Raw genomic sequence first — 12,706 nt, forward strand, 5'->3', positions numbered from 1 at the left:
TCTCTCCATACTTGTTTTTGGCCCTGTAATTTGAATTGCTCTTGGTAGAGTGTTGGTCATTATTGAAATGAACTTACTGCATCCTTGTTTGCACCATAAATTAGTGTATTGTTAGATGACCCAGAGAACTTCTACTCCTAATTTCCCCCACTTAGTAAATCAGGCCCTTAAACACCAGTGCCAATCCGTCTAAATCTATACATGTAAGAAAAAGCAAAGAAAAAACACAATTGAGGGTTTATGGGAATTCTCTCTACAGACCAAATATGAAAGTGTCCAGGAGGCATCCTAATCAGAGGGCTAAACCACCTCAGCTGGCTCCTTTGAATGTAGATAGGCAGGGGCTCTACTTTGAGCCCCTCATGAATGATGTCACTATACTCCCAAAGCACCCCTTCCAGGATGCCCCGAGATACGCACTTAAAATATCTCCACAAAACAAATGTAGATCAGTTGTGTAAACTTCCACACACCTTAACACAACACAACACGACCAGTACCCTGGTATAGACCTTGCTGGGGAGGCAAATGAGTGTGATCCCATTAAAATTGGATCTTTAATTTTAATCATTCTTGAGTTGGTTTGCCAGAATTGCCTAAATGTGGACCAAAAATCTTGCTCAGTGGCCTCACCGAATTCTTCCCACATCCGAGTTTTTACTTTGACTACTGAAGGGGCACATTCTGCTTGGCGTGTCAGTATCTGCCAACCTCTGCCTTCAGAGTCCCATAACTCAGCCACAGTCCACAGGACACCTTCGTTTAGCTTGACACCTGGTGTACCCACAAAGGCCGGCATCAACCACCTACTGGGCACAGCTTTGTACTACAGCTGCTATATAATAAAGTTGACACAAAACTGTCTTTCTTTCTTTCTTTTTTTACACTGGGAAATCATAATTCAAAATTTCCAAGTAACTGAAAGATGCTTGACAGGTGTGACCTTATGTTGAAAAACCAAAACCTGAGAAAAACATACATCTCTGCTCCTGCCAGAGAGACAGCCTGTTGTTATCTGTGTTCTGTAACAATCATGAAACCATTTCACACTTATGGATCTACTTGATTTTGGCGGCATACCTAGGTCCAGATATTAATAGCTAATTAAGCACAATATGAAAGTCTGATGTATAGTTCAATTGGACATGTGTCCTTTTAGTTTGTTATGCATCTACTCTAAAGGGTTTTCTTCTAAATATATGTCCACAGAATACTAAGAAGCATTCCTCTTCTTGGAGGCAATAAGACTCCTGAAGTAACATTCACTAACTTGACTGTTGCAAGACAGTTTTTTTCTTTATTTGCTCAGAGATTTATTTTCAAATCTCAGTTTGAGATTTAAAAATCAAAACTGAACTGAGCTTTGCATTCAGTATATAGCATACTCTTTGAGGGTTTGATATTTAAGCATTACTACTAACTGTTATGTTGATCCTTAACTACTGTTAAAAGAAGTTGATGGTAACCTGTACTGATTCAGCCGTTCTAGAAAGAAATTAAGCTACATTTTTATGGAAACCTGACCTTTGGCATTTGATCCTTGGGCTAAGCTCCTTCTTTATCACTGCAGTACCGTGTAATGATGCTGTATGGCTGCAGGTATTGCACAGGAATTGCTATTATGTCAGATCCCAAGCCCATAATATTGCTTTCTGAATTTTGGATGTTCTTCTTGACAGTTTCCACTAAAAGCTTTAGGGTTGAAAACAATTTGGGGCTGATCCTAACATAGTTCAGGGGAATACAAGTGGCAATGGAGGCTAATCTTAGCTGAAGTTGTTTGATTTTTTGAAAACACCAGTATCACTGGTCAAGACAAGGTAGCACCTTTGAGCTTTGACCTGCCTGTCATCCGTGGATTGCTCTCTGTCTGATTTCTTACCTACCTGAAGAGATTTTAGGAGATAACCTTACTGTTGCAGTAGACTATGCATCTCTGCAGAAAAGGCACTCTGCACTTTAGACGCCGTTTTCTATCCATCATTTTCTATCCATCTGTCTATACTTGACAGATATTGTCAAAATATCTGATGATCCAACAATTTGAGTGAATCAGAGTCTCTTATTATTTGTAACCAGGTGGTGAAACATGCTTTACAAATTTTGACAGGATGTACAGCACAGACCAAAAGACCTACCTCACTTTTGTCCCCTGTGACAGTCAGAGGATTTCTATTGTTAAGTGCTTTTTTTTTTTTTTAAAGTATATTCATTTGTTTATTATCTGAATTTGTGTCAGTCCACTAAAATCAACTGAAAATAAATTATTTCTAAAATATAGTCAGTGATATGTCTGTACATATTGTCAGGCACTATGGCTAAAGCTACAACATTAGCTTATATTTAGGAAATAAAATACGAGTTCATTGGCTCACACTAGTCAGTGAGCTAGGATGCAACAGTGCACCCACAAGAAAATGCTTCCTTACTTGCATCCCACCCACAAATTCTCCAAATTGTATTTAGTGGTTCTAAGCCAGAGAGGTGCTAGGATTGAACCGAGAGAACTGTCGTGTTGGTGGTGGCCCAGTATTATTTGCTATCTTTATATTCTGTAGGCAGTTGTTTTTAAAATTCAGTTAATGCTCTGACTAACTAAAATACATCATGCAACTGACTGTCTGGTCCACATCTGATCTGGGCACCCAGGAGACCATTACAGTGGTTCTCTATCCTTTCTCTCCCTGCCTTTAAAAGTGCACCTGTCTCTACAACACCTTCCTTTCTGTTCACTCCCCTTTACAATTTCTTCCTAAATACCTATGCCATCTTTTCAGCTCCTAACCTTCTGATACCACCGTCTCATTCTGACTCTTAGCATTTTTTCTCCCATTTCTGATTTATTTTTGGTCTTTTTCATTTCACCTTCCTGTGTCTCTCACAACCCATTGCCCCTATTTGCTGTTGTCTGAATCTCTTGGTCCTACTATTTTATGTGCTGTGGATTGGTGTCTTTTGCCACACACTACACAAGTCTAGAGAATTTATTTTAATGCACAGACGTGAAGTAACTTCTTCACACAGACTTTCAATTTTGTTTCCAGTTTACATTTGACTATATATAACATTTGCTACTTTTATAAAGCTACTTTTACACAATAGTTTTTTTTTTAAAAAAGGCTTTGAATCTCAAAGCTCAGATGACAGATGGCAGCTCAGAGCCCTAATAAAACCCTAGATCAGAGTCTAGGTTACCACATTAGGATTGTGTAAGACATATTGCCTTTCTGCAGTGATATTTAAAAGATCTATCCCAAAATTTCTATATTCAAAAGAAAAGAAAACTATTTTCAGAACTAAAAAGAGAGAAAAGAAAGAAGGACGTTAAAAGTCATCGAGTTAGCTCCTAAGAGTGAGACATGAGCAGGGTGAACAATGATAGAAACACAGACATGAAACTCCTCCAATCATCCCCACTGTTGCATCAAAGACAGACCAAACCAAATCACCTGAATTTCTTCTTTGTTCCACTGAGCCCTGCTGACTTAGAAACCGCTATTGGTGCTCCCATGATAGACTTCAAGGAAATAACCCGTCATTTTCCACTCAGGAAAATAATCCATTACGCTCCAATCGAAAGCACAAGGCTTTATCTGTCTCAAAGATGCAGAGATAGAGCCACGGAGATAGCGGGGGAGAAAATTCAAATATATTAAAATATGCTAGGGAGACAAAGAAAGTGCACGAGGGAGGCAGTGGGTTGCAAAAATCAAATCAAAAACTCAATTGAGTGGCACAACAGATATAATTTGGCTGATTTAGTTTTGAGTCATCTGTGATTTTGTCCTATCAGTCACAAATAAATATGGAACTCTCAGCTGGCCTAGTGGAGTCACGATGAAAATATCTGTGCCATTTTCACTAGCTTTCCCTACTGTTTTACACCTCGGAGGGGGATTTAATAATAGTGTGCTTGTAAGCTACTTGGGTGACACGCTGAATCTGTTGGTCAGCAACTGATAGGGTATAGAGATAGCGTCACACAAGTACATTATTGTTAATGAAGAATCACCATGTTTTACTTCCCATAAATGTGGCTATCATCACTCCTTTAATATCTTAAATGTAGTTATGTAAGTAACTGTTTCATAGGTTTACTCCTGGATTTTTCTTTTGGAGACAGTTGTTTAAAATTATTAATGTAAAAAAACCCCAAAGAACAAAAGTTAGCACAATAGAACTGCACAGTCACCTTTACATTTTGTAATAATAATTTTTTATGGAATGTGTCTGTATATAGATTGTTTTCTGTAATTAGTTTGAATATGGAGGTAATTAGGGCTGCGCGATATGACCAAAATCTTATATCCTGATATAAGACATTTATCGTCCCGACAACGATAAATATCACAAAAATTTTACATTTTCTGTAAATTCGGTGTATCTTGGGCAACTCAACTTGCGTGAAGTGTTTTCAGCTGGGCGTCGTGTACCTGGAGTCGGGTGTTTTGACCAATGCATGAAGCTATACCTTTTTAGACATAAGTTGTAATGGCTGCCATTTTCTTTGTGAGTATTTATTACACGGCGTGCTGCGGGGAAAAGCCTGTTCTAACGTTTGAGTCTAAGGTTTATTTTGAGCACCTGACAGCTCTTTTTTGCTTCTCATCCATAAACTCTCTCCATATTCTTTCACGTAAGTCTTGCATAAGTGGTAGAAAAGGTTTGTCGTGTTTGAATCTGAGGTGGGGACCGGTTTCCTGCCTAATTTGCATAGTACAGTTTTCTGGTTTATGTCAGACTTTTCATAACCAAACCATCTCCATGCTACAGAGGTAGCACCTCATTTGGAAATAAAGTCCTTGATTTGTTTTGACTGGTCCTTCTGTTTGTCATCATTTCAGTTTATTTTGAAAAATCTCAACAGGATCTTCAGCTTTATTGTGAAAGGTCTATGTGGAAAATAAACAAGCGGACGGTGGAGCCACACGCTGGGTTTACTGTCATTATGGCTAACGAGAACGAGTAAAAACAGTCGCCTGTCCATCGTAGTGTGGTTATTTTAAATATAAGAGAAAGAACTTTAAGAAATTAATATAGCCACTACAGTGACCATCAAGACGATGAAAAAATATTTCTGTAAACAGTTTATTGTACAGTGTATTGTATTGAAACAAACAATAGCATAATATGAAACGATAGATGTTTTCATATCGTCATCCCATATATATCTTTGTATCGAACAGTCCTAGAGGTAATTTACCAAAATAATTCTTAAAATTAAAAATATTTAGTGGAACTTATTACACAGCCCTGCTTAGTGTCTATCCAGCTTTCATCACTTAAATGTGTTATGGAAATAAATGAAGTTTGGACTGAGCATTACCCTGTCATCAAGAAACTAAATATTTTAGCAGAACACTATATGATAGGCTCCAGCGCCCCCTGTGATCCTGAAAAGGACAAGCGGAAGTGAATGGATGGATGGATGGAAGACTATGAATTCTAGACATGATCAGTGTTAGGATATGAATGTTTGGACATTGTCAAAATTAACTTTTCTCACATGGCATAGACAGCAGGTGAAAGTCTGCTTTAGATGCTTTTTGACTACTGGAAATACTACGTCTGGCTTAGGTGAGGGAAATGCATGGGTATGTAGGAGCTATGACTCTCTAGAACAGTTACCTCCTCTGTTATCACATATGTTAATTTGGACTTTGGTCACTTTGATTGGAGAGACTGTTTAATGAATGATATCTCACAGTCATACCTGCAAATAACAAAAAAGTGAAAATAGCTTTTAGTGAAAGTTGCATAATCCATGCCTTCTGCATATTTATTTTACTCACCATAAAAGTAGTTTGTGGGGATTTTAAGCCAAGCATGAGAGTAATACTGTGGCATTCTCCATCTCTCAACCCTGTTTTGTAGTCTTTCCTCTCATCCCTCATTTCTCTCTTATATAAAGGAAATGCCATATAGAGTAACCTTTAAAAAAGTAAGACTGACCTGCATCCCCCACTGGTTTGGCGTACCAAGCTTTTCTGTTTGTGTGAATAGTGAATATTGACATTTTCAGCCAACTAGGGACTAATGTGTTGTTGAATCTATGTATGCCCTGGAAACCTTTGTTTACAGAGACGCACAGACATAAACTCAAAAAAGATAAACACAATATACAAAAACACAAAGATGACAACACAAAATCATGAGAATATCTGCAGCTTTCACGAGTATGCTCATAATACAACCTGTATTTAAACATACAGACTGGTGCATATGATACATACGATTCACAAATACAGAGTAAGAGCATACTTACACATAGATACACTTGCATTGAAAGCAGAAAGCACAACTGTACAGGCCGTACTGTCTCCCTTCTTTAATTCAGGTATGTGTTTGGGGATCTGATCAGAATTTCAATCTTTCTCCATAGACACTGGGTGATTGACGGCTGTCTTTTTTTCATCCTTCCCCTCCCTCACTTTGCTATTCCCCAGCTGTCTTTCTTTTCACACATCACCCTCCCCTCTCCATGTCTCTGTTGCTGCCTGTCTCTCGCGCTTGCTGCCTTGCCCTCTTTTTTGTTTTCTATGCTGTTGCTTAGGCGTCTGCAATAGATGGCTCAGCATTTCATAGAATTACACACTTGCTGTGTGCTGGACTTTGAAGTGTCTCAGAGTTTTGTTATGTATCTGTATAATAATGCACATGAGTCTGTCAGTGTTAAACATATATTGTCAGGCTATGATAGGCAAATTTACAGCTCACACTGGTTGGGCTGTTTGAGGTAAAGGAAGCTGATGTACAGTGCATAGATAATTTATTAATGCCTCACCATGCTAAAGTGTTGAACAAGTGTTCTCCAGGATGTGTCACTACACTGTAACAACACTGCTGGGTGTAGTTACAGATGTAACATTTATTTCTTATGGCATTTATTGCCTTTATGTGTGTTTTAGGTGACCTAAATTACCACAACCATTATACAGCTGTCCAACAGCTTATTAGCACATATATCTAATCACATGGCAGCAGCTCAATGCATTTAGGCATGTAGATGTGGTCAGGATTTTCTGCTGAAGTTCAAATCGAGCATCAGAATGAGGAAGAAAGGTGATATAAGTGACTTTTAACATGGCATGGCTGTGGAGTATTTCAAAAATTGCTGATCTACTGTGATTTTCCCACAAAAGAATATCTAGGATTTACAACAAAATATTGTAAAAAGAGAAAATAGCCAGTGAGCAGCAGATTTCTGGGTGAAAATGTCTTGTTGATGCCAGAGGTTAAAGGAAGATGGCCAGATTGCTTCAACCTGATAGGAAGACAACAATACTTTAAATAACCACTCATTATAATAAATCCAGAAGAGCATCACTGAATGCACAATAGGTTAAACCTTGAAGCAGATGGACCACAGCAGCAGAAGACCAGGATACTAAGATAACCACTGGGGATCATTTTCCTGATTAATAATTTTTTTTAAAAATTTATTTAGCGCTAAATCACAACAGTAGGCTTCGCCTCAAGGCCGCTTAATATTGTATCGTAAAAACCCTACAATAACACAGAAAACCCTAGCAATCAGACATATGGGTGGTACTCTCACAATCTGGCGTAAACACCATGAAAGCATAGATCCATCCTGCCTTGTATCAATGGTTTAGGCTGCTGCTGGTGATGTAGAGCAGCGGTCCCCAACCCCTGGGCCATGGACCGGTACCAGTCTGTGAGTCATTTGGTACCCGACTGCGAGAGTTGGGCCTCAGGTGTGAAATTTATGGTTTGCAGTGTTTTTATTGGTTTTTATTGTTACTTTTTTTGTTTTTATCATTAACTTGGTTTTGCTGGGTCTTTTTCCGTGTGTTATGAATACATTTTCCTTTTTTTGGTACCGGTACCGGTTTTATTTTGTTGTATTTATCCTTGACACCTTAAAGGCCGGTCCGTGAAAATATTGTCAGAGAGAAACCGGTCCGTGGTGCAAAAAAGGTTGGGGACCACTGGTGTAGAGCATATTTCTTGGCACATTTTGGGCTCCTTAGTCCCATCATTTGCACACCACAGTCTGAGTATTGGCGTTGGCCATTTTCATCCCTTTGTGACAACAGTATCATCTTCTGATAGCTCCATCCAGCCATGTCACAAAGCTCAAATCATCTTAGACTCATCAACATGACTGTAAGTTCAATTAAGTGGCTCCCATGGTCACCAGATCTCAAACCAATAAAGGACCTTGGGATTTGGTGGAATAGGAAATTTGATGAGCAGGTAACAAGTCTGTTGAATCTCAGAGAAGTAAAGAATATCTAAATGCAAAAGGGGATCCAACCTGGTATTAGGAAAGTATACCAAATAAAGTGGCCAATGAGTGCATTTCCTATTTTGTATTGGTAGTGAAACACAGTTCATTGTTTTTTTTAAAGGAAGAACATATCAAAAGTGTTTAATTATTTAGACTTTTGATTTTTAGTATCTAAAGTATTATATATATCTCTTAGTATTTATGAAGACTTCATTTTAAGTTGTAGTCATTATGCAGGCCCATTGTCACTAATAGCTAAAGAAAAAGTTATAAACAGGTTTTTATATGGCAATGGTTTTATTTAAACTCACCCATTCCAAGTCTTTCACAGGAACATTGAGGTGAAATATGTTTGATGTCTGAGGCAGCAGTAATAGAGGATTAGTGCAAGTTGGGATTTCGATTGCTCTATGTGTGAAAAAATATATTCCAAAGTGGAGTTTCTCTTTAAGTAGCTGAAGCTATATCTTTTGCCAAATAAAAGAACGATTGTCCATTTCTACAAAATAGCCCTATAAAGTTTTATGGTATTGTATCATTTCTTTTTATGATATTATATCATGTGCTGCCGGCTACTTGAGTTCATTGCACCGAGATGGAAACAAAACTCTCTCATCTTAAATGAGATGCAGCTTTTCGAGTTATAAAGCAAACTCCTTTTATTGCAGCAAACTTATAAAATAGGCAAATATCAACATCAGGGTGAAATAATATGACTGTGGACTTGGCTGTAAAGAAAGCTTTAAATTAGATGATATTCATTTTTTTTTTTTTAACCGAAGCCCCTGTTTATGAGGCACTGTGATTTAGCAGACATGCAAATGTGTATATTTGTGCAGTTTAAATGAAAATATCATGCTTGCATCTGAGACTGAGTCACATTACTGTAATATGTTTTCCCTCCATCTGCCACACACAGTTTTGTTTGTTTCATGTGATGTGTTTCATATTGCCGTAGCTGCAAGGATATTCTCAGAAAGGAAAAAACAGACAGAAAAGAACATTTTGACCAAACATGGACAAAGTATACACAAAAGTCCATGGCAAATGTGGAAATATGAAAACACACTGAGGAGGAAAAGGAGAACAGACCAGAGCAGAGAGATGGGAGACCGCAGATTCTGACAAAGAGATGAGGAGAGCATACGGTGGGAAACGAGTGGGAGAGAAAAAACGTTGAGATGAGAATGAATTCTATTGTTTTTTTGACCGTTTTGTAACAGTTGTCTAACACGCTGTTGTCAGAGGAATTTTAAGCACAGCGGAATTTTTATAATCATAATAAAAGAAAGAAAGTCTGGACATGCAGACAGGAGGACCAGAACACTCAAGAAGAAAGAAATGACTGGAGAAGATTTTTGTTTTCATAAAGTTAGTCTAACATCACTTCACAGTCCATCTGTTTCCTTTGTTGATTTTGTTGAAATTGAGAAATCCCGAGTATTGGTCTTTGTTGTGCAAAGTTAAATGCAAACAAAAGAAAAGGAAGCAGGAGATAGCGGAAGAGATGAGGCGAAAAGTGGAGAAAAGAAAGCAGAAGAGTGTTTACTTTTACCAATTGGCCTGTCATTGCTTCCCAGCCCATTTCTTTCTGCTGTTGACTTTGTGGTGAAATGCTGGAAGAAAACTTTTGAGTAGAGCTTCCTCTTGGGCAACATCACATCTAAACAAATCTTAATGCCATCACTGCCTTTCAGGAATCTCAGAACTCCAAAAGGTCAACTGGTTTATTTTACCTTTGATGCCAGTATATTTTATGACATTTTGCAATACTATGTTGATGTTTTTTTATACAATCTCAAGGTCAGGGAAGTAATGACTCCTATGCATTACGGAGTCAAAGTCAACACGTGACTGCAATGAAGACAAAACTGAAACAGCCTGTGTAGTGGGTATGATTGGGGGATAGGAGACATGGCAAAAAGAAGGCAGATTTTTTTTTAAGGCAGTTATTTGGATTATGTTACAAAGTGCAATACAATTTGTACCAAATATACTTACTCAAGCACCAGTCATCACAGTTACTCTGTCAGCTTCTCCAACAATCCACTTTCTTAACTGCTTATCCAATGGAAGGTCACAGGGATACTGGAGACTATCCCAGCCATCACTGGCAAAAGGTGGGCTATACCCAGGACAGTTTTCCAGCCTATGACAGGGCCAAAGAGTGTGAATCCTCACGCTGGTCCTCAGTAATTTGAGTATTCTAATGAAACAGCTTCTCCTGAAGCTCAGTCCTCCTCTACTGATCTCCATAGGATGTTTTTTGTTTCTTTTTCATATAGGTTAGCTGTTATGCACAGATTTCAAGTTTGGTGAAATACAGTCTCCAAAACTTTATAACAGAAGAGTTTTCCCTTAAATCAAAGATGCATCAATTCTCCTCCTGCTGCATCTCTTTTATCCAAATCATTGTGTTTTCTCCAGAGAGAAGCGTGGTAAAACCTGCACATACTGTATTACTCGCTTATTCACACTCTGCGCGCAGCTCTTGAGAGAATGCTGGTCATTATTGCAATGAACTGACTGCATCCTTGTTAATAACTTAGCACACACTTGGAGAATGTTTCTCTCCCATTTGCCCGTTTTTAGCAAAAGTGGTTCGCTAATTTCCCTACATTAGTTACTCTGGCCCAAAGAGCAACAAGAAACAGCAGTGTTTAGATAAACAACATTTATTGTCATATCAGATAAAATCACAATATATAGTAGACGGTGCTCCAGTGGGACAAAAGTTGAACACAGGTTGTTTTTTGTCCACAGCCACAGCCTTAACCCCCATGAACTCGAAGTGTCATATCCATCTCATCACACCAACTCCTTCATGTGAAGTGGACCTTGAACGCAACCTGGTATTGTGCTGTCTTCATATCTATAGAATAATGGGGAAGAGGATAGAAACAGGCGAGGGGAAGGCAGATTTTTCACATTCCACATCTGGTAGAGAATGATAACTCACTTAAGTAAGGATTTAGTGATTTAAATACCAAAACATCTCTATATTTCAGTTGATTTTAAATTGTAAAAAAAGAAGAAGTAATAATTAGACATCAGCATTCTACAGTGCTCCCCACTGAAACAGTCATTTAAATTATGCTGAAAAAATATATTCTCTCATACCCTTATTTTAATCTCAGATGACTTTTAATCTTATTATAACTATAATTTGTACCGTGTCTAACTGTAGCTTTCTGTTTGGTCTGTAGAAAGAAGTGTGCATGAACAGTAAGACTTAATTAGTATCAGCTACAGCAAACTTCACACTGACTTTTGCAAACTACATTTGTCAATATAATTAATGTTGATATATCTGTGGTTATGATGCATTATGACCACCTTTGGCAAAAGAATTTAGTTTACTCTTTTTAAAAAAAACTGAATTGATATGTTGCATCGGTAGCATCTAAAAATGGATGCTCGTTCCTTTCTGTTCTTGTAAAAGCCTTTTTAAGTCTCCTTCGAAAATAATAACCTTGGATAACATACTTAATGATTGAGTTTTAGCCTAATGAATATTTGGCGTTCAGACTAAAGCACTTTCAGTGACTCCAGCATTGTGCACAAAGAACTTCTTGCAGCCGCTCTAGTAGGCTTGGGTTTGCTAAAATTGGGTTGCTTAGGATGTACGTAATGGGTGATGAGGTAATTTCAACAGTCAAAGGCACTGGGCTGGTGCCATTATTTGCAATGAAGATTCAAAAGGGGGTAGAGAAAGAGACAGGGAGTGGGATATCCAGAGACAGACAGACAGAGACAGAGGGTCATTAGGGTTAGATGTGGTGCCACAGCTAGGCTGGATCTATAGAAATAGCCTCTTAACATGATGTATTAGGTACACACAAAAAACAGACCCAGAGCTGGTGATAGTAGCTGTGTGTTGCTTTTATGGCTGGAAAAAAAAATAACTGGGTAAGTAGTCTAAGTAGCGTTATATATCTTGTGCCACTGTTATCGGGAAACATTGATATTATACTGTACTAGAGTTGCTGTCCCACTGCATGCATTTGTTCTGAATTAGGACTCCTGCTTTGCTGACTGTGTTTACACACTGCGGTTCTGTATCGGCCAACTCTTTTTATTTTTCTGTAACACACTTTTTTTTTCTTGGAGCAAAAATTCTCGTACTTCAAGTAGGTTGTTGCTTTTACAGAATCAATTCTTCCTGCCAAAATATATAAAATCATTTGTTTAGGTCTTCACTTAGTGGCTCTGTAGTGTAGTGGTTTACACGTTCGGCCAATGAACCTGGAGGAAGACAATGGACACACTGCAGATTTATATTAATCGTGTTTCTATGTGGAGACAATGACCTGTGGTAGTTTGATCAAATAGTGCAGTAGGCATTTTGGGTTTTTTCCCTCTCTGAGACACAAAATATCGGTAAGTATGAAAAAAAAACACTGAAAAGGAACACATCTATCGTTAATGAACATGGTTCATTATGGGGAGAAT

This window comes from Oreochromis aureus, linkage group 13 (genome assembly GCF_013358895.1).
Source record: "Oreochromis aureus strain Israel breed Guangdong linkage group 13, ZZ_aureus, whole genome shotgun sequence".
NCBI lineage: Eukaryota > Metazoa > Chordata > Actinopteri > Cichliformes > Cichlidae > Oreochromis > Oreochromis aureus.